Source organism: Ursus arctos, unplaced genomic scaffold (genome assembly GCF_023065955.2).
Source record: "Ursus arctos isolate Adak ecotype North America unplaced genomic scaffold, UrsArc2.0 scaffold_8, whole genome shotgun sequence".
Lineage (NCBI taxonomy): Eukaryota > Metazoa > Chordata > Mammalia > Carnivora > Ursidae > Ursus > Ursus arctos.
Genome location: NW_026623100.1, coordinates 12342453 through 12363949, shown reverse-complemented (window position 1 = coordinate 12363949; position 21497 = coordinate 12342453). Strand labels below are relative to the sequence as shown.

Here is a 21497-nt window from a genome sequence, read left to right as displayed (position 1 = left end):
TCCTCACCCAAGGCCGGGGTCCTCTCCTTCCCTGGACCTAAGTGAGCCCCACCTGATACTGTGGAAGGCCAAGGCCCCAGCCCTGAGTGCCCTCCATCCAGCTGGCCAGAGGGGCACTGTCCCTGGGCACCTGGTCAATAATTAACGCTGAGCAAACTCAGGCTGGCCGGGCCTCCCAGCAGGGTCAGGACCAGACAAAGGCCCTGCTGTCTTGCTAAGCTGCCATCTTGGTAGGGGGGTTACTGGCCGGTCAGTCACCCCCTGGAGTGACAAACACACCCCTCCCCAGCAGGACACTAGAGGAGCTGCTGCTCAGCAAGAAATGAGGAGGAGATAGGCCCTGAGGAGGAGGCCCTGGGGTGGGGTTCGGCCACATGCCTGTTTCTAGGCCTCAGTGTCAGGTTCTGAGCAAGCCCGGGAGGGGGCCTGGCAAGACAAGGGTCTGTCTAAGTAGGGTGTTTCTGCAGCTCTTAGCCACAGGGCCGATGGGCTGGTGGGACCGGGCAGCTCTCAGACCTTCTGTTCTCCCCCCCCCCCCCACCACCTACCTCCCAATCCTTCCTTAGAAAATCTGCTGAGTGGCACTGCCAGGTCCTTCTTCAGTGTCCGCTCGTCTCTCCCCATCCTCCCAAACTTCCATCCCTTCTCAATGCCTTTGTTTGCACAGCTACAATCTCAGAAATGCTTCCCCTCACCCCATCTGAACTTGTTCCTCCTCCAAGAAGTCCTCCTTGAGCCCGCCCTGATCTCAACCTCCTGGTCCCCCTACGCTGATGTCTGCTGCTTCTTATCTCACCAGCTGCACCAGCTGCACTGTAAGCTCGTTGGGGGCTGGGAGCCATGACTTCCCCCTCCTCCCACCATGGGCAGTGAGCAGAATTAGTAAGTTTATCACCAATACCACCTCCAGCCACGAATCAAGCAAGAAGTTACTTTCTTGCAGAGCAACAAGGAAGGAGACAACTTCTACATCAGTTGGAAAATTCCAGACACACAGCGGAGTTCCCAAAGTCAGCCTTGCCTGCCCAGACCTTCTCCCAGCCACTGCCCGTGGTGTCTCAGAAGTCTCTCATCATCCCCTCCCTCCCCCACTTCCAGCCCAGTGTGCTCCCTGGTTTTGGAGCAGATGAGGACATTTCTGGGTAACCCCGAGGCTCCCCCCGCCCCCGATCCAGCCTCAAGTGCAGTCCCCACGGCCTCCTGGCCCCTTCCTCCCCGGGGCAGCCCTGCGTTCCCTGCCGGGTGCTGCGAGCATCCTCTCAGGAGCAGTGACAAGAGCCCCTGCCCATGGCCTCTTCTTGCCCCGCCATTCTTGACCTCCCCTCTCAGACGCCCTCTCATCGCTCCCCTCTGTTCACACTTCCTCCCTCCCAGCCTCCGCAGCTCCAGCCCACCTGACCCCGCCCGGCTGCACTTGGAAACAAGAGTTCACGTGTAACCTACGGATGCTCTGTCTCCCCCACACCAACCACCTCAAAGTTCAAGGTGAACCAGAAGTGATTAGCGAGGGCACCCCATCCTCAGGAAGACTGAAGGTGGCAAATTGACTTTATTAAAGGCTGACATAGAACCACATGTAGGGACCTCCAGCTGAGGTAAGGGCCTGGGTAATGGCCGGGGACTGGTGGTGTCCAAGCCGGGCCCAGGGAGCAGGCACTTCTTGCTGCCATACAGTTCTTCCTTAAACTATTCTGCCCTGTTGTCTCCCAGGTATCCCCACCCTTTACCAAATCAATGACATCAATTTAAAATCTAAAAAGACAGAGCCGAAATCCATAAAAATCTAGGCTGAGGGAGTGGCCGGTTGGAGCTGTGCAGGGCAGATGGCCCCGGGGCCTTCCTCTTCCTGTTCTTCTCTCCCTTGGCCCTTGTGTCCCCAAGCCCCTCAGCCGAGGGACTCGGGGTCCCTTGGGAAGTTTCGCTGGGGGCCGGCCCTGCTCCTTCAGAAGGGCATCCTGCTTCTGGGGCCCGCTGCCCACTCGGGCCCACCTGAGCCCCTGCACCACCTGGGCCCGCTGCCATTCACCCTGCCATGAGTGGCCGCCTGCCCAAGACCAGGAGAGGAAGAGTGGGCAGAGAAGGGGCTCCTCTGGTTTTTCTGGTTGACTGAAGTCCTCAGATGAGGAGATGTGAGGGTTCTCACCACCCTGGGAGCTGCTGTAATTTCTTTTGTCAGAGCAAATACTCCCTCTGCCCTGCCCCTCTTGTCACTAGCAGATGTTCCTGGGAACCCACTGGGAACTCCCCTAGCAGGGGGCATGGAATACTTCCTGAGGTTGTAAGAGGCACGTAAGCCTTTGGGAGCTGCTCAGACTAGACCCCCACGGGGACAGTCCCATTGCCAAACACAGCTCCCTGGCCTGGACTTGGAGTTCCCAGTGGACCCCAGCGGAAAGCCGGGGAATGGTGGAGAGGGGGATGGCCAGGGGAGCAGGGACAGAGGGGAGAGGTGGGAAGAGCCTGGGATGAGGCCAACCGGTGGGGAGGAGGGAATGGAACAGGTAGGAATGAGGGGGGAGCCCAGGGTCCTCTAAAAGTAGAACTGGAGTGCCCCCACCCCAGCAGCTCCCTGCTCAAGCTCCTGGCCTCTCCCACTCCCGGGCTGGGTTTCTGGCCCCTCTGCCACCAATCCCAGCACGATGGCGCCACCTGCTGTGGGGAGAGAGCAGCACAGCTGACTCCCCTGAGGGGTTTGAGAATTTGGGGTGTGGGTAACTCTCTCTGCTCGAGGATCACAGGCTCTGTCTGTGGCCAGAGGATGTAGACTTCAGTATGGGGCCGTCTCCCTCACTCCCAGGCACCTCTCAGGTGGACAGCCATATTCTCTCTTATTGCTTATTTCCCAGGTGCCCACACTGCTACTCAGGCCACCCAGAGCGGGCCTGAGGCCTGGCCAGGTTTCTCATCTTTAGCTGGACCTCCCCACGCTGCCTCCAGCCCTCGCCTCCTTTCCTCAGGCTGCCATGTGCCCATCGCCCCCTGAGCGGCCTCCCCACTGCCTACCAGTTTTCCCCAGCTCTTCCCAATTCACAGGCCTCCATGGCGTCCTCACCACCTTCAGGTGAAGGCCCACTTCTTACCCCACTGAGCGTTCCTCTGGGATGAGGGCAGCAGACCGGGGCAGGGGTTGGCTGGGTCAGTGCGGGGCCAGGCTGTTGGGGCCAAGAGGTCTTTCAAAGCATTGGGCTGGGTTCAGGGCAAGGCCTGAAGGAGACACTTTGTCTGAGATGGGCTGTGGTGGCTCATTCTGTGGTCTGGGCTGTCATGCAGTCTGTAGGCATATGTGGGGACTGCTCGTCCTTCTACCAACCTCTCGGGCTCATTATCCCCTTTCTATTCCTTCTTCCACTCATGCACGCATAGCCCAGGTTATGCCCTCTCCTCCTGGACTCACCCTGTCTACAGTATCCTCCCTACTGCCTGGATGATCTTTCTAAATTGCCAAGCTTATCCCTTCATGCCTCTGCTTACATTGCACGTAATCATCCTGTTGTGTTCTTGAGGGAACCCAAACCACCCCACCTGGAAAGCACCTCCTGTGGCCCCTCCAGTCCACCAGATGTCCCTGCCACAGCCATGCCTGGGACACCTCATGCTCTGCCTGGGCCTGTGTGTTCCCTGGTCTTCCAGACTAGAATGCCCTCCCTTGCTTGGCCTGTGTCTCCCCGCTTCAAGCAGCGGCTCAGACCTCCCCTCCTGCAAGAAGCCTTTTCTGACCATCCCCCAGCTCTCCCCCAGGAAGGTGGGCTCCTCATATACACATGGCCCCGAAACTGCCGACTCACTGAGGACAGGGACCGGGCCTTTGTAGCAGGCAGGCATGCAGGTACAAATGAATGAAGAAGTGACTCAGTCGGTCTGTGGCCGGGGATGACAGCCAGGAAGAGGACCGTGTGGTCCAGCCCTGTGTTTCCTGACCTACCCCGAGCGCTGCTCCTCACTTGACCACCCCCTTGCTTGCCTCACCTCTAAGTCCCTCAGGGGCCCTATCCTGCCTACCCCACAAGAGTTCCCTGGCAGCTTTCCCCCAGTCTCAGAGGGCCCCCTCCACATGGCCCTGGTTGTCCAGTGGGCAGGGATCAAGTCCTTCACTTGGCTGAGCCCCCGAAGACGTCCCCATCTGACCAGTCCACAGGCACCAGGCTTCCTTCCACAGGGAAGAGCCACTCGAGGCAGGGGGTTCTTCTGCCCATTCTCAGGAATCCTCCTGCTGCCAGACTAGGCCACTCACTCTGTCCTCAGAAAGCTGGTATCGCTTTGCGTAAACATTGTGTTTTGTGGTAGGGATGTTTCATCTACCCGGTGAAACCATACCCCTTTTGAGAGCAGGGGCCACCCAGGAAAGTGATTTCTGAGACCAGGTTGTCATAAAAACATTGTTCTTTCAGATGATTTACTCTGGAGGAAGCCCCTGTGGTGTGATGAGGACACTCAAACGGTAGAGAGATCCTTGAGGTAAGGAACGGAGGCCTCCTGCCAACAGCCAGCACCAGCCTGGCCGGCATGTGGGCACGTGTTGGCATCAGAGTCACCAGCCCCAGTTGAGGCTTCAGATGCCCACAGCGCCCCCTGACGTCTTGACCACAACCTCGTAAGACATCCTGAGCCAGAACCCCCCTGCTAAACTGTCTCCGAATGTTTAACCCTCAGAGAGCACATGAAATAATGTGTGTTTTCAGCCGCTAAGTTTTGGAGTAATCTATCATGCAGCAATAGATAATTAATACAGATTTGATTTTTTTTTTTTGGATCCTGTCCAAAGCAAAATATACAGAGAGTCTCAAAGAAAGGTCTGACAATTAGAATCAAAAGTACCCAGCTGCCCAGGCAACCTTCCACAGGCACGTATTTGCTGGGGTTGAAATCACACACTACGACTCAGATGGGTGACACCAGCATCTTTCCAGATTGTTCTTGTTCTCATCTTGATCTGATGAGATGGCTCCTACTGTTAGCAGGGAAAGAAGGAAGGAGGGAAGAAGGGAGGAAGGGAAGAAAAGAAAAAAAAAGAAAAGAAAGGAAAGGAAAAGAAAAGAAAAGAAAAGAAAAGAAAAGAAAAGAAAAGAAAAGAAAAGAACAAAACAAACAGAAATCTTTAACTGAGCCATTAGAGATATCTTCATTTCTGTACGTTAACTCAATCTCCCTAGAGCCACATCCTTTTCCAGGGCTTTCTCATCCCCTGCTCCTCCTAGTCAAGATAATTTCCTGGTGTAGAGAGATGTGCATGTGACCTTGTGGAGGTGGGAAGAGGGGGTCCAAGGTCTGTGTCTGCACTCTCCCACACACGTAGGTGGGACAAGGCTGGTCCAGCCTGGCCCCTGAGGCTCGCTGGCATGGGGGTGGCGGGTGCTGCTGAAGTATGTGGTTCCCGCACGTGGCTGCTGGTGCAGATCCTCTCCCTGTGACCCCGGGGATCTGGGACCACCCGGCCTCATTCTCCCCAGCCGCTCCAGAAGAGGCAGGGTCCCCTGAAGCCACTTCCAGACCCCCTTCCTTGGCCGGCACCTCATTGCATTGACGCCTCCCTGAATCGCTGCTTTGCTAAGGGGACTCGCTAAAATTTCCCATAGCTGCGATCTGAGAGTCCAGCCCCACTTGCCCCATTGCCATGAGAGTTACCCTTGGACCTGACTGCGGCTTCCACACATGGCCTGCCAAGGTCAAGGATGGCGCTGCCTTTTCTGTTCTCTTCCTCCCTCTTCTCTGAGTCCCCATTCCCGTCCTACTGCCCTACTGGGACAGCAGAGCCTCACATCCTGCTTCGTCTCTCCTTGATGCCTTACTTTGAATCCACGCTCCACTTCACTGGGCCCTAAGCCGCACCTTAGACTTTACTGGAAGGGGCCGTGGGAGAGGGAGAGCCGCAGGGAGAAAGAAATACCTCCCCTCACGCGTGCGTGCATGAAGCACGCAAATGCATGCCGAGCCACACAGACAGGCTGATACCGAGACCCCTGCCCATCCAGGCACTCCCCACAGACACCCTGGGGGAGGACTGGGACGTGCTCAGGGAGCCCTCGTCTCTGGGGGGGGGGCAGGGGGGAACCCACTCCTCCTGGTTCCTCCCTCTTCCCTCCCAAGATTATTTTTCTAACCCTATCCCTCAAAGGCCTTGGGAGGGAGGCAAAGAGGAGGGAGCTATGCCTCTATTCGGATCTCTCGAAGGACAAAAATCTGGAGGTAAACCGTGGCTGATGGACTTGCCCAGTTTAAACTGTCTCCTGCCCCTCGTTCGTTCTCACATGGGCATCCGGACGCTCCAAACCCCTCCATCAGCTTCTCTGGGGCTCCTCTATGTGATTTCCCATGGTACCTCAGCGGAGCCCGTCCCAGACTGACCCCTCCACCTCTTCAGACGGCCTGCTCCCCCTTCCCCAGCCCCACATGCACCATCCTCCGTTCCCCCTAAACATTTCTCATCCCTCCTTCTCTCCCACAGGACCAGGGCATCAGCCTCTACTCCCCACCTAGGCCTCCTCTCCCCACCTCCCTCCAACCTCTCCTGGTCACTGTAGGACCTTTCTTAACTGGAAAGCCCAGCCCCCCAGCCCCCATGGCACCCTTTGGCAGAGTGACAAGCTCCTTCCGGATCCGGCCTGGCCCACCTGGCCATCCTAGCCCTTCTGCTCCGCGGTGACCAGCTACTTCATGGCTCCCCAGACGGCCTGGCTCACTCGCTTGGCCCCCGTCACACACACTGCTGGAACGGTCCAACTCTCCAGTGCCTGCCTTTTTCAAGATCCTGCTTGAGTCACCTCCCCTGGGAAAGCATCCTTAGTCAGAGTTAATCACTCCCTTCTCCGAGTCGCTGTGGTTCCTTATTCAGGTTTCTCTCTGGGCGCTTCTCCCATCTTCCACCGCCTTGCCTGGCTGCAGCACCATGGCCGCCCACCTGGACAGCGGTACATGTCTCCCGACCGGTCCCCAAGCCCTCACCCTCACCCCTTCCAGGCCACTGTGGACACAACAGCCCAGCGGCTATCTGATAATGCCGATCACGACACATCTGTCTGCTCAAAACCTCCAGCACTTCCCAGCTCACTCACAGGCAAAGCTGCAGCCCCACAGAGGTCTGTGCGATCTTCCTGCCCCGGGCCCCTTACCTTTGGGCCTCCATTCCCACTCCGCCCCAGCCACACTGGCCTCCTTGCTGAGGACCCTGAATACCCTGGCTGTCCCCTGCCTCTGGGCCTCTGCACGCTCCCCAGACTTCCATTCGCATCTCCCTCGCCAGCTTCAAGTCCCTCCTCCAGCCTCACCTCCTCAGGCAAGCCCCTTACCCTGCCCTGGGACCACAGTGGGTGGCCAAGAACCATTTATCGAATGAATGAATGAATGAATGAATGAGCACTGCCCCTTTGGCTGAGGTATAAAATCAGGGACCTGAACAGATCAGAGACACCCCCCCGCAACACACACACACACACACACAACCACAATCATTGCCAAACTGTTCCTGGGCTCCTCGTCTGTGCCAGGATCTCACTCCCTCCAGTGGCCGTCTGTTCGGGAGGAGTTGATCAATTAATCTCCACTCAGGTGAGGCTGTCTGAACCCTGCGTGCGAACTGATGCTTTCCAAGGAAAGGTGTGCATCACCACCAGGGGCCCATCCCTTCACCCAAAGGACTGAAGAAGCAAAGTGATGAAAGTCAGGCATGGTGTGAGGCTGTAAAAGGTATTTGCGGGCCTGGGCAGGGGCATCGGGCCAACCCCAGGCGGAAGGCCGCCGCAGCCTCTGGAGAGGGTGCCTTGCCCTGCCTGGGCAGCCTGCTAAGGGCAGGGCTCTGAGCTGAGAGCAGAAACCAAACTCCACACACTTCTCGTGCGAGAGGGAAGGCACAGCAGCCAAGGACCTGCTCTCCCCCAGCTCCTCCCTGCTCACCCTGTCCCTTCCAGAATCTCGGGTCTCCCAAGGAGGTGCAGGATGGGGGTGGGGCTTGGCTCCCCAGGCCTAGGCTGGACCCCTGACGCGAGCCTTGGGGGTTTCAGGCTGTTTTTGTAACCACAGTCACGTGTTCCTTCATGTAACCTGAGCCCCCTGACACCACATGAGTCTGCACCCCGGCTCCCAAACCACATCTGCTTCTCATTTCCGGCCCAGGAAAATGGCCCAATTTCCATGAGCTGCTGGCCCAAGCCAAGCCTGGAGCCTCTCAGTGGCCAACCCCACCCAGCCGGGTTCCATTACTGGGGTGGGGGTGGGGGCTGAGAGAGCTTTAGAGGCGACAGGGTATACGTTGTGGAGATGGACGGGGGCCAGGCGGCCTGTGTACTTGGGCTGGCCCTGGTCAAGACCTCGCTGTGTGTCCTTGGGGGAGTCCCTAACCTCTCTGAGCCTCAGCATTCTCAGCTTTCTCATGAGTAATACATGGAATGTGTTACTATATTGATGGAGGCATTGTTAGGATCTGGGGACCAAGGTGGCTCTTTGGGGACAAAAACAACAGAATTTTCCCAAAAACAGAACTGAGGAGGAACTGACCTAATGTCAGGAACCTGGTGGGGGCCCAGGGCCACTTTCCTTCCTGAACAATGGGTAGACCTCTCTCCTCTGTAGTTTGCTAGAATTTGGGCCTCAGTCCTCATGCTGGTGTGTCTTAGCCCTATTCTCAGTCCTTCGTATCCCAGCATTTATTAAGCACCTAGTGTGTGTCAGGCCCCTGGCAGGGGTCAGGAGACCAAAGTGATAAACATGACTTAAGCTCCTTTTGGCGGGGGGGATCCACGGGTAAATAGAGTTCAGCCCAGCAAAGTGGAGGGGGGTGTAGACAGAGTGAAGCCAGAGGCTAGAAGTAACACATTCTATTTCTAGTTTTTTAGCGGAGACCCTTAATTTTTAAGGCATTCTTAACTTGATACTTTTTTTCTAACAAAATCTACAGCAAACTCCGTCTTCCTTCCAACAAAGGAAAGAACCTTAGGACATACCTCCAGACACCACCTCCCATCTTCCACGTTTCTAAGTCCGCAGTCCATTCCCCCTGTGGGAGCTCGTCAGTGAGTCCACCGCGGGAGGTCTACACCGCCCACGCCACCCCAAAGCCCCTGGTGCCACCCTGCCCCCCCCCCCCCCCGCCTTGCACAGGCCCTGTCCTACCACACCTCCCACTTCCCGAAGATCGGGCAGTGCCTGCGCTGAAAGCCACACGGGGCTGGCGGAGGCAAAAAGAGGATGCCCGGCCTGAGAGACGCCCCTCCACTTTGCCCGCAGCCCCAGCATGAGAGCACCACGTGCAGCTTCCGGGGACATTGTGGGGTCCTCACCCTGCTGACGCGTCCCTGACAGCACCGGGGAGCCCATTTTCCAGATGAGGAGCCTGATGCTCGGAGAGGCTTTGTAACTTGCTCAAGAACCAGGTAAAACCTCACCTTCCTGAGCCCCTGATCTCTGCACCAGCATGGCGCCACTCCTGAGTCCCTCCGTGAAAAATTCTAGCTCAGTCACATACTAGCAACGTGACCTTGGGCAACTTCTCGAAGTCTCTGTGCCTCAGTTTTTAAGACACGGGTTTTTAAAAACTGTTTTGAGTGATAATTTACATGCAATGAATGCACAGGTTAAGTGCGCAATTGACGAATTTCGACGGATATTATACATGCACGTAGCAACAGTCGAGACCTGGACCATTTTCCGCACCGCAGAAAGCTCCTGGTTCTGTGCTTGGTTTGCCCATCTGTGAAAGCGGCAAACAGGAATTCCTGCCTGCTGGTGTGTTGGGAAAATCGAACGAGATAATACCAGCAAGATACTCAGCAAGGCTCGTGGCATGAAGCAAGCCCCTGCTAAAGGTGAGACAATATATTGCTTTCAGGACCTCCTGTGGCATCTTGCCGCCCTGTCCCCTCCTGGGGCATGGATTGGGACAGGTGCTGATCAGGAGATGGTCTCTCTGAAGCCTGTGGACGTCAGCCCGTCGAAGAGGAGACTTGAGAAAATGGGATACTGTGCTGGAGGAGGCTGGAAATCCTCTGTCTGCTTCCAGAAGCCCCACTGAGGCTGGGGACAGAGGAATGGGCCAGCTTTTGTCCTAATCCTAGCCCAGAAGAGAGGTCTCCTATTCTTTTGAGACTTCCACAGGTCCGTCTCAGGCACTGGTGGCAGGGCCAGCTTCATGAGTTTACAACCGGTGGGCTCACTCGGGGCCCCATGCTCGGAAAGGTTTAATGCTCTGATGTCCCCTCCTTGCAGTCCTTAATAAGTTTTGAACAGGGGTCACTGCCTTTTCATTTGGCACTGGGTCCCGCAAATGATCTAGCCGGTGGCTGGGGTGGGGAAGGTAGTAGGTGGCTGGGCTCCGCCCTAGAAAGGTTGGTACCACCACCACCACCCTCACCCCCCCTCACTACACACGGTCATACAGACTTCATGCTTATCCGCTACCTCCCCTGTCCACTCTCTGTCTCTGCCCATAATAGGACATCCAGGACGGCTTGGGTCCCAAAGAGCCCTCAGCCACCGGGATGCACCAACAGAATCTGGAAGCAGGCTTGCCCTGGAAACCCCCTCGGGGACAGCTCCTGCTCCCAGGGCCTGCTGGCCAGGCCACTTGAATTCCCATCCTCTGACGGTCCTCTCCAGCCGCCTCCACCCCACTGGGCAGCTCAAGTGTGAAACCACAGCTGGGTCCCTGCCAAGGGGGCTTAGGTTTCATCACATTCAACCTCCCACACCTCGGCCAGAGGCCAAGGTCTGATGGGGCTGCTGGCCAGAGGCTTGGGCTGGAAGGCAGACGAAGGGTGGGTTCCTAGGCATCCCAGAGGACCCCCCCCCCTTTCGGGCCTCAGTTTCCCCTCTGTGTAAATGGGACAGGATCCTGTAGGGCTGGCACAGATGCCAAGGGTGCAGGGAAGGTAGATCTCAGAGACCAAGGCGTTGAAAGAGATTTCTAGAACATCACTGTCCAGTACAGCAGCCATTTAAATCTAAATTAATTGAAGAAAGAAAATCACACTTTTAGTTCCTCAACCACTCTAGCCACATGTCATGTGCTCAGTAGTGACATGTAGCTTGTGGCTGCCATAGTGGACAGCACCAATCTAGAACATTGCCATCAATACAGAAAGGTCTGTTGAGACGTGCCTGCCAGCTGGGAAAGCCACAGTCCTGGGAGCACTGCTGACTTTACGGACACCAGGTGGGGAGGTGGGGGAGAGAGCCATGGGCAAGGAATGTTTGAGAAACACTCTCAGTGCTCTCTGGACTCCAAGGTGGAACCAAACTGCCACCATAAAGGGAGTCGGGAACCAAAGCACTGGGGGAGAAGCCACACCTGGAGTGGAGCACAGGCTTCTGGGCCCCAGAGAGGGAGGCAGTGGCCGAAGCAGGTGTCCTTCTTAGCAAAGGCCTCCTGAAGCCAAATGGGATAGGTCGTCCCTCCCTCCTGCCTCACATCCAGGGCTGGGGAGCACTTGCACGCTCTGGAGTACTGGCTCTCAACCTAGCCTGCCTCAGAATCACCCGGAAGCCCGCGGAAGCACAGGTAACTCGGTGGACATTCTAAACATGTGCGTACTCACTTTGCTTAAAGGTCAGGTTGAAGTGCAGGTGTTCGGGTTCTGTTCACATTCCGGTTCATTAGCATTTGGGACCGTCTGCGTCAAACCACTGATGGAGGCTGGGTTGGTTCACGTGCGCACGTGCTAAAGGACAGCAGCAGAAGGGGGACGTGGCAAGCCTCAGGAAAGACTGGGGGGGGGGGGAGAGCAGGAAGAAGATCGGGTGGGAGGGGAACGAGGGAGGAGAAGGAAGCAGGAGGAGGGGGTGGAGGGAGCGCTTTGGGGGGCTTCTCCTTACTGAGGTTGTTCTTTCTATGCATAATCTCACCTCCTCCTCACCACGCCCTTCTAAGCTGGCAGATGGGCGGCTCCAAGAGGTTCCACAACCCCACAGCGGACACGGGGTCACTAAAGAACCAGGCTGGACTCCATTTCTCCTTCCTTCCCTCTCTCCAACTCTGAATACTTTCAAATGAAATAAGCCTGGGAAGTGGGGAAGGCGCAGAGCTGTGAATACATTGCTGTTGTTGTTAGTGTTGTTGTTAGTGTTGTTGTTGTCTTCTGGGCTCTTCGGCTTTGACAGGAAGCTGGGCTGAGTTCGCCGGCTGAGCTCCGGCTTTCAGTGGGGCTGTTTCGGCATGCCTTTACGTGGAATGTAAAGACTGCGGTTACAAACATTGGCAGGCCTTGGTGGCCCACTCGGTCCCCGAGCCCCACGCCCAGCCGGGACGTCGTGGGACTTCCCATCTCCCCCTAACCCCAGCCAGCACCGCCCTCGCTCATCTGGGAAGGGTGGGGAGCTATGGACCCTGAGTCGGGAAACGAAGGATGAGTGAAACCCAAAACCTGGCCTCTCCTATTTTCGGGAGAAGGACTGTTTTCAGCATCGGGAAACCATAATCACATAGCCAGCTGTGAAGATTCTAGAATGACCCTCATTTCACAGATGAGGGAATAGAGGCCCCCTGTGGAAAATTTTTGAACGTCCTCTTCCCACACAAACTCCCCGCAACTGGGAACAAAGGTCCCATCTCCTACTTTGTCACCCGCCACGCCACTCCCCCAGGATGCCTCCACGACATAATGACCCTTTGGATGGCTGCTTGTATTTGGGTAAAGCCTCAGACTCCTCTTCAACCACCCCCGCCTTCCACAAGTGCCCCGTGAGGAAGGCAAGGCAAGATATGCTCCCATTTCACAGATGGCCAACGAGATGAAGTGGCCACACAACTCATTCCTGGGGGAGCTGCCTGTCCCCGTGTCTCTTGACGGCCAGCCACTGCCACCACACCTCACACGGGCGGGCTCCGGCGGCTGCCACCTCAATCCCTCCCTCCACACCTCCTGTCTCCTCACCAAGGCCCAGTTGATTTAGAATTTCCTGCCCTTCTGACAACCTGCGTGCACAAAACGGGCTTTATTTAAGCGACTTCGGAGGGCATCTCCTCTACCCCTTCCTCCGGCTTCATTAATCTGAAGCGGGATAAATCTTGGGCGTTTAACTACCTGATTACAAACATATTCCTGGTTCCTGTCCCTGCCCTGATGGGAAGCTCATTTCTCGAAGGGTTAATTACGGCCTTCACACAGGCTGCATTTAGCACCGAGCACAAAGCCGCACACATAAATAAGGTCTCCAGCGGAAGAAGAGGGTGCAGATGGTTTGTGACTTTGCCGTCCAGAGTCTTTTAAACCAGCGTGAACCACGTCCTGTCGGGACCTGGGACTATGAGTCAGGGTCAGGCTTCGAGGTGGGCCAGGCCAGAGGCTCCGGTGGCCAACACTGCGCTCTGTTGAAAGAAAGTCTCAAAGGAAAACAGAGCGCTGAGCCAAGATGGGGGGAGCACGCAGAGCTGGGGAGGGGGATGGGCCCGGCGACTGACTGGGACTGAGAGGAGCCCCAGAGAGCCAGAGAAGAATCCGAGGGGAGGCCTGAGGCCCAGCTCCCTGTGCAGGGGTGCTGAATGTACCCAGAAGGTCAGAGCCCGGGGCACGGGGTCCTGCTTGGGCCCCACAGCGTGTGATGCCAAGAGGGCCCAGGCTAGGACGGTGGGGTGTGGGCCTAGGCTAAGGGTGGAGTGAAGGACAGTGCCGAGGAAGCCGGGAAAGTTCTGGAAGTGGTACAAAGGCACTCGCAGTCTTCTGTCTCCTTCGAGGTTAAGCTCTGTTCCTCTACGAAGCCTTCCACTCCCACCTGGGGCTTGAGGGCCCACTGTCCCACGGCCACGGGGGACACAGCTGTGGTTTTGTAACGCATGGCGGTGGCAGCCCAAGAGTCACTCACAGCAACCAGCCCTGCTGCAAGGTAGCTGAAGCCAAAAAGGAGGAAAACAAAAGCCAAGAAACGGAGGGAGCAATGTAAATACACACTGGACAACAGCGAAAATGAGCAACAGAAGGGGGAGAGAGGAGGGAGATTAGAGAGCAGGCTTCTGGCATTGGGTCTTTTACCATCCTCCCTGTTCCTCTGGTTCCTTCATGGCCATCCCCTCAGCTTAGAGTGCCCCCCATCATCCTCACGCAGACCCTCTCCCTGTGGGAGTAGGAGGGGTGTTCTGGGGAGGGGGCTCCCAGGGCATTGCCACCCTGGAGATGAGCGCGCCCCCTGGTGGCAGAGAGGGGCCTTGTCTCCACAGCCACCGGAGCTGCCCCTGCTGACCCAGGTCTGCACCAGCGGGGTGCTCAGGCCAGGGGGGCGGCTCCCCATGCCAGGCTCAGCGCCCTGGGGGCGAGAGAGCAAAGGAAGAGACGGGGGCCAGACGACACAGGCCTAACAGCGGGGCTCTGTGTCCAGGACTGGCGGTTTCTCCCTGAGTAATTTTCCACAGTTTGCCTTTCCCTCTGCACACAGTCGTGCTCACAGAGTTCATATGGTGGCTGCCATCCCCCAGAGGGTTATTCTGGGCCAGTCACCTGCTCAGTGACCCTACCCGCTTTGACTTCTGCCCTCTTGGCTTCTCAAAACCCCTGCACCCGTCTCTGGCATAGGGCCCCTGGGGACCCCGGGGGTCCCCCATCCCACCCCATCAGGGCCTAGCTCTGGGGTACTTCTGGGAATCCCAAATGCGCCATTGTTGCTGTGCTGAGGCCAACATTTCTGTTTTCTCAGAAGGATCAAAGCCCCATCCCAACCCTGCCAGGAGGAAGCAGCTTTGACTCGTGCAAATATCTGCAGTCCATTTGGGATTTTACTTTGGTGAGAAATAAATACACAGCCATCTGCAGATGATGGAAATATGACTTAAGTAACTTTTTGGTCGAGGCCCTTGGGCCAGAGCCCAGATGGAAATAAGACCTTGTATCTCAGTCTCCCCTGGCACTTTGGAAAAAAGGAAAAAGCGGGGGGGGGGGGAGAAGAAGTTGGTGGAAACCAAAGTTCAAAATGGAGTGTGCTCTATTTCTTGGCCTGGGAAAGGAAAAATAAACACCAAACAGCTACTCCATTCAAGGGTGCGTTATCTTGCTCATCCTCGCCAAGAACGGCCTCGCCTCCCTTCTCTGACCGGGAATTACCTCGCTGACAAACAGCCCCCACGCCCACCCCTAAGCCGGGGCAGGCAGACAATGGGCCTCTCCCTGCAGCCCCCAGAGGCCATAAGATTGGGAAACACAAGGCTATTTTTAATGTCTTATTTGTCTACCAACTGCTGCTCCATGGGCCTGAGAAACGGTATCGTTTGTGGGAGGTGCCATTGATTTTTTTTTTTTTAACTTGCTCAGACAAAGCTACATTTTCGAAACTTTTGGAAAAGCCAAAAAAGCAACGCTCTCCAAGGGTGAACCCTGGCTCGGCTCGCCCTTCTGCCCTACGGCGAATGCTTTCTCAGGTGTGTCTGGGAAAGGAACCCCCCCCATGGCTAGGTGCTGGTCAGGAGCTGGCACAGACACCCCCAGGCTTAGGGCCCAGGGAAATGGAATTAGGCCCAGAGATCCCAAAGGAGACCCGCTGACCCAGGAAGGAGCAAGGGAGAGAGAGACAGGGAGATATAGGGTCAGGGAGGGGTAGGGTCCCCGCTGGTGACAGAGGCATGAGACCTGCCCTCGGGAGCCAGTGTGACGAGGCTATGGGGCCCCTGCCCTAGAAAGTCCCTTGTGGAAAAGGGTGAAAGGTCACACACAGAGAAACTAGCTTTCCAATAGCCATGCAGCTCCGCAAATCCACACGTTGGGGCGCGTGCGATGGTTGTGTCCAGGGGCTAAGAGTGAGCCCCCAGGGGGGTCCGCCTAGGCTGGGGCAGAGCATGGACTCCGGGCTGAAAGAGTCTAACTGTAATGATGGGAGCTTTTCTGTTCTTGGGGCTCCTAAAGGCTTTTGGCTGTGGGGATAGGGCCGCCCCTGGGCTCCAAAGACCTCCCCCCGCTCCCCCCAGGACAACAAGAGAGAGATGGCTGGCTGTCTGGCTGACCGGATGGATGGATGGAGAGAAAGAGAAAGAGACAGAGATGAAGGAAACCAAAACATAAAGATGCAGAGCGAGAGAAACACAAAGTGAGGAAGAAGACTGAGAAGGGTCTTCGTTGATCCCCACGCCAGCCCACACGTCTCAGGACAGAAGGAGGGGTGACCACTCGAGAGCACCAGAATAGAGGGATACCCACAGCGGGCCGTGGCTTTTCTCCATCAGCCCCATGGCCCAGGGCCTAGAGGTGGGGGAGAGGGTGAGGCTATCCAGCTGCCCAGACACCAGCCCTAGAGACCCTTCTCCTTCTGCACATCTGAAGATCCCCACTCAGCTACTTCGAGAGCTGGCCTCGAGCCACATAGCCCTTGCCTGCGCTCGCAGGGCTGACCCAGTGACCTCGGAAGGGTCTCTTCCTCTGTTCTCGCATCTAAATGAAATGGAGGTCATAACTGTACCTTCCTCAGTTGGGTATTGTGAGGATTAATCGACTGTGTGTGTAAAATGCTGTGCCCATGCCCAGCACATGGTGAGGGCTCGATAAATGGCAGCTCTAACCCATGTGGTATGTGGTCAATAAGTGGTGGCAGTTGTTGTGAGTATTCTGGGGTGAAGTGGGGCTGGGAATGCTGGGAAGGAGAGCAGAGGGGCAGGCAGGAGGGGGAGGCAGACGAGTCTAGCAAGAAGTAGCCAGAGGAAGGCAGTGCAGAGTTAACAGAACCATAGTCGCCCAGCAGGGCGGGCCTTGAGACCTTGGCCCATCAGTGGCACCTCATGGTGCAGAAGCGACCAGGAACACCACGAAGGGCCTGCGACGGGGGCTGCTGATGGCCACGTTTCCTTGGTTCCAGGCCCCGCTATGAGTGTGGGTCAGCCTCCCACCAAACCCTAACCTCCCTCCCCTGGCATGTCTTTCCTTGAATGGGCCGTTTTGGAAAGCCAAGAGCCCAGAGGACTAGAACAGCACCAAAAAGGCCAATAGTCTGGGACTCAGGACCTAGCCCGACCCCCCAACCCATTTATGCGGCAGACAAGAACCCAAGGATGCTCCATCATCCTGGGTGCCTCAGAGAAGCCAGTTCCTTGTGAAGAATTGCTCTCTGCAGCCACGTTAGCCGGCCCCCAGCACCGCTGGCCGAGGTCTGGTCCTTCTGTCTCAGGAGGCTCAGGTTGGACCGAGAGGACGGGGTTCCCTCCCTTTCACCGGGCTTCAAGAAGCACCTTCTCCCCATCCCCCGGGCTGACTCCGAGCCTGCTCTGCCTCCACGGCTGCCATCTTGGGGGCCAGGCGCACCCCCGTCTCTCTCCCGGAGAGGGCCCCTGGACTGGGTGGGCTGCTGGGAGGAAGCCCAGAGACCTGAGCCGTAATCCTGGCTTTGAGACCTTTGCAGAAGTCAACCTCACACTCTCATTCTCCTCATCCAGAAAATAGGAATACTAATTTGTACATGTGGGGGTTCAGCGAGACAATGGCGCATATACAGTCACTTGGAGGACTTTCGGACCCATTCCCTTCGTAGGTGGGAAAACAGCACACGAGTGCGTGTTCATTGGCAGTCTAGCCTGGGGCTTGCAGCAGAACTGGTGAGCGTTTGCATTCTAACTACTCATGGGGGGGGGATGGTGGATAAAATCAAGAAGATGGCCCTTGCAGAACCTTGAGGCAGCATAGTGAATGAGAGTGCCTTTTCTGGACCCAGATGGATGAGATGAACTCTGCCCACCTCTGTCTTCCTATCTGCAACAGGAGATGATAAGAGCACACCAGACATATAATTTGGGGGCATGGTTAAATAAAAAGAGCCACGTAGATCCTCTCGCACGATGCCCAGCTCCAACAGATGCTCGGTGTGGGTGCCGTGCAATGGGGAGACCGTCCAGCAACTGAGAGGGAGACACTGCCAAGATCCATGTTGAGTAGGAAAGCATGGCGTGACAGCATGTCACATGCTACCCTCTGGGCAAGGAGTGGGGAAATCAGACGAGGTGCCCTATTTGCTTGGGATTTACATAAGGATATTCTGGAAAGACACCTAAGAAACTGGTAAACAGGGTTACCTTGTAGGGGGAAGCGGAGAGGGGATGGGGTGCGGCAGGGCTTCTGACTGTACACATGCCACACAATTCTGATTCATCAACCATGTGAGCGAACTACCTAGTCCAAAAACTGTTTGGTTAACAGGAGCAACAGGAGCTACTAGTATTGTTATTCCGTCTGCACTTGATTCCTAAGTGCAGAATGGGGTCCTATGCTCCACCTCCCTAACTAAGGTTTGTAGGGATTCAGAGAGAAAGTGAATGTGCAAGTGTCCTGAGACAGAAAGAGGCTGGATGAGGAGGAGGAAGAGGAAGAAGAAAGGGAAGAGGAGGTGGATGGCGGGGAGTGGGCTCTCCCTATCACTCTTTCCCACCGGGGCCCCGTGGGAGAATCACAGAGCCATTGTCCCAGGAGCTGAGCCTCAATAAAGTTAAACACACCACCTGGACGGTGTGTCCTGGCCTCAGCCTTGGACTCTTTCCTCACACACCCAGGTGCAAAGGAGGCCCCTCACCCTGCCCAGGATTCCAGAGGAGGTGGCTACGGATGGGTGGGGCCAAGGACGGGGCCCATGGGGACCTGCCTGTGACCCCCGACACCTGGCCAGAGCTGTTGGGAGCAAGAAGGGGCCCCAGGAACACAGAATGGTAAGATGGATGAGGCGGGGCAGAGGAAAAGGAGAGATTCTGTCCTGCAAAGGTAGGGGTGGCTGGACCACGCCAAGGATGGAGCAAGCGCGATCCAGTCCCGGGCTCGGTGAAAGGAAGGGGGGAGAGTCATCTCCTTCATCGCCCTGACAACAACTCCATGACATAGACTGCATTACCATCCAGGTGAGGACACCGGCGCCCAGAGAGTTTGGGATAATTTCGTAGCCAGCCACTGAGCAGCCAGGATCCGGACCCAGGCAGGGTGGCTCCGTCTCAAGGCGACTCCATCATACTCGCCACCCCACGTCAGGGCCGGCCACCTGGCCTGGACCCTGTTTATTAGCACCACAGCACTGACCGGAGCTTAACTCAGAAAGCTCAGCAGCGGTCTTGTATGTGTGCAAATAGTCTCTCCAGAGTTTTCCAGGCTAATTAGATGTCCAGAGCCTGTGGGCCAAGCTTTGGAGGGGTCAGGCTTGGGAATCCCCCAGGACCCCATGCCCCTGAAACTTCAAGGGCACGAGTCTGGAAGAATCAAAGCGCTTTTCATGGAATTCCAACAGGAAAGCCACGAGAACATTCCTGCTCCAAGGATTCCAACAGGAAAACCACGAGAACATTCCTGCTCCAAGGATTCCAACAGGAAAACCAAAAGAACATTTCTGCTTGTGGGGTTCCAGCTGGGAGCTGGAGTCCATATTGCCTGCTCAGGAGGCTGGCCTGTGGGTAAAGGGGTGGAGTAGAGGGTTTGTCCCGCCCTCATGAACCATCCCCAGTCCCCCGGAAGGATTCAGACACTCCTCTGGCCTTCCCAGGACAGGGGTGAGCCATTTGGAAGCTAGCCTGCCCAGCACCCAGCCCTCTCTGCCTTCGTTCCACGGATAGCTCACGGCCCCCTGACCCTTCAAGGGTCTTTGTAATCAGATAGGATTTGCAAGCATGTAAAAACCTTTCTCTTAAACTTAATTGCCTCTGGAGACACATCTGTCAACAGCTGGGTGTGCGTGAAGAAATGTGAGGCACACCCCTCATTCTGCCCACCCTCCTCCTCCAAGTCTGCATTGTGCCCAGCCACAGGACCTCCCCGAAGTCCCGTGTTGAGAGGGACTCCAAGGAACAGGACAGGTTCCCGGCCTTAAGAAACTTCCAGTCTAGTAGAGGAGCTGAGAGGCCCTCCAACAGGAAGTGCTTTCGGAATGCTACGAGAGAAATGGCCACCGAAGTCCTCAAAGCAACCTGTGTTTATGGGTACCTGACGCATGCCAGGCACTGTGTAAGGCTCCAAGATGAAGTGATATAGTTTCTTCTCCCCAAGAAACCACTGCCTGATGGGAGTGACGAGCAAGTAAATGGCTCTAATGCAGTGGAAGGAGAGTTGCAATCAAGGTTTGCTCGGGATGCAGAACAATAAGACAGCCAGTCCTGAGAGAAGGAGAGTGGAGATCAGGGAAGCCTTCCTGGAGGAAGTGATACTCACGCAGGTTGAGGAGCTCAGCTGAAAATGCAGAGAGACTTCAGGGGTGGGAGGGAGGTAATGAGCCTTGACCTAGACTGTGGCAGTGGGGGTTAGGGTTGCATCGTGCCATTGTGATAAGACGTTCATAGAAGGCAGAGAGAGGGCATGGAGGACAGGTTTTAGGCATGGAACAGCAGCAGCACACACCAGATGGCCAGATCTTCAGGATCCAGGGCAATGGTTGGAAGGACAGAGCTGGAGGAGCCGTGGGTCAACTCGAGACAGGTGTTTTTGCTCAGTGAAGGAGAGAAGGTGAAGGCAGGCAGGAGACGTTTGCATTTAGGAAGACAGGAGGGAATCTAGACTTCCAGAGGGTCTCTGAGCTCTGTGAGGGAAAGGTGTGACCTTTGGAAAATGAAGGAATTCAGAGTGAGTACCCAGGCCCTTTTCATCTGCAACCATCTAGACACCCACTTCCAGCTCGTGGGATCTACCGTCATCCCAGGTATGAGGCCCCAGGGTCAACCCAGGTGGGCCGGCAATGACAGGAGAGAGCTGTGGCTGAGGTAGAGGGGAATGGGTCCCACGACAAGCCATCCAGCAAGTTACCCAGATGGGCTAGGGACAGGAATTTGGGGTCAGGATTAGGAGAAAGCAGAGCAGGCAAATCAGAGGTGAGGTCAGGGACGCACGTGCGGTATCGAGTTGTGGGCCAACAGCTGGAACACCCCTGCCGAGGTCAGGGCAGGATAGGGACCAAAAATCAGCTGCAGGGGGAGCATTCACACCATGGAGACCAACGAACATTACTTTTCTTTCCCCTCCCAGAGACATGGCTGAGACCAGGGCCCCGGAGACCAGAGTTCTAGACTTGACTCCACGAATGGCTTTGCGCCCTGGTCGCCTCACCTGGTAATGACATGTTCTTGCCCCTGCCGCATCAAGGCCAGCTGGGGCGGGGGGGTGTCACATAAGACGCTGTTGCTGGATGTGCCTCTGGAGGGCCCTGCTGCAGAAGGAAAGAGAATCTCGAGGGGATTTCCTAGCGTCTCCTTGGACGTCTGATCTAAATTTAGGTCCTTTTGGTCTACATTGAATCCCAGCCACTGCCTTTCCTTCCTTCCTGCAGGCTGTCTGGAGACAGCACGAGGAAGGCCCCGCTGGAAGGCCAGCTGCCCTTTGTTGTTTCACCTGTGAGTCTGCATGCGTGCTTTCTGGCCAAAGGGCCCCCAACCTGCCCTGTGACTCCTCTGCCTACCCCTGCCCTCAAGCTCCCCACTCCTTTCCTGGTATTCCAGGTCATCCTCAGTCTCACGCACACCCATGCCCACTCTTCACTCAGCGACCCCCAGAGAGCATGCCTTTCCATGTCAGAACGTCTCAGGCAAGTCCCTAACTTCTCAGGGAAGTTATCCTTATACTCTAAGGATGATGCCTACCTGCCTACCCTCA

The 21497-nt window shown here is 56.3% G+C and overlaps 2 long non-coding RNA genes across 3 annotated transcripts in view; one reads left to right on the top strand and one right to left on the bottom strand.

Annotated features, from left to right (window-relative positions):
* The window catches only part of LOC123000251 (uncharacterized), a 65473-nt gene that overhangs the window by 25497 nt on the left and 18479 nt on the right, over window positions 1–21497 (bottom strand). The window contains exons 2-3 of one of the 2 annotated variants that reach the window (XR_007190852.2): window positions 11830–12143; window positions 11523–11645 (exon numbers count right to left, since the gene is read on the bottom strand). This is a non-coding gene — a long non-coding RNA (uncharacterized LOC123000251). Of the gene's footprint in view, window positions 1–6608; window positions 6913–11522; window positions 11646–11829; window positions 12144–21497 lie in introns of those variants that run through there. The other variant, XR_008958281.1, reaches the window with a different exon arrangement.
* On the top strand, window positions 13362–14944 carry LOC130543156 (uncharacterized). The gene is made up of 2 exons (XR_008958282.1): window positions 13362–13478; window positions 14611–14944. It is a non-coding gene; the product is annotated as an uncharacterized LOC130543156 (long non-coding RNA).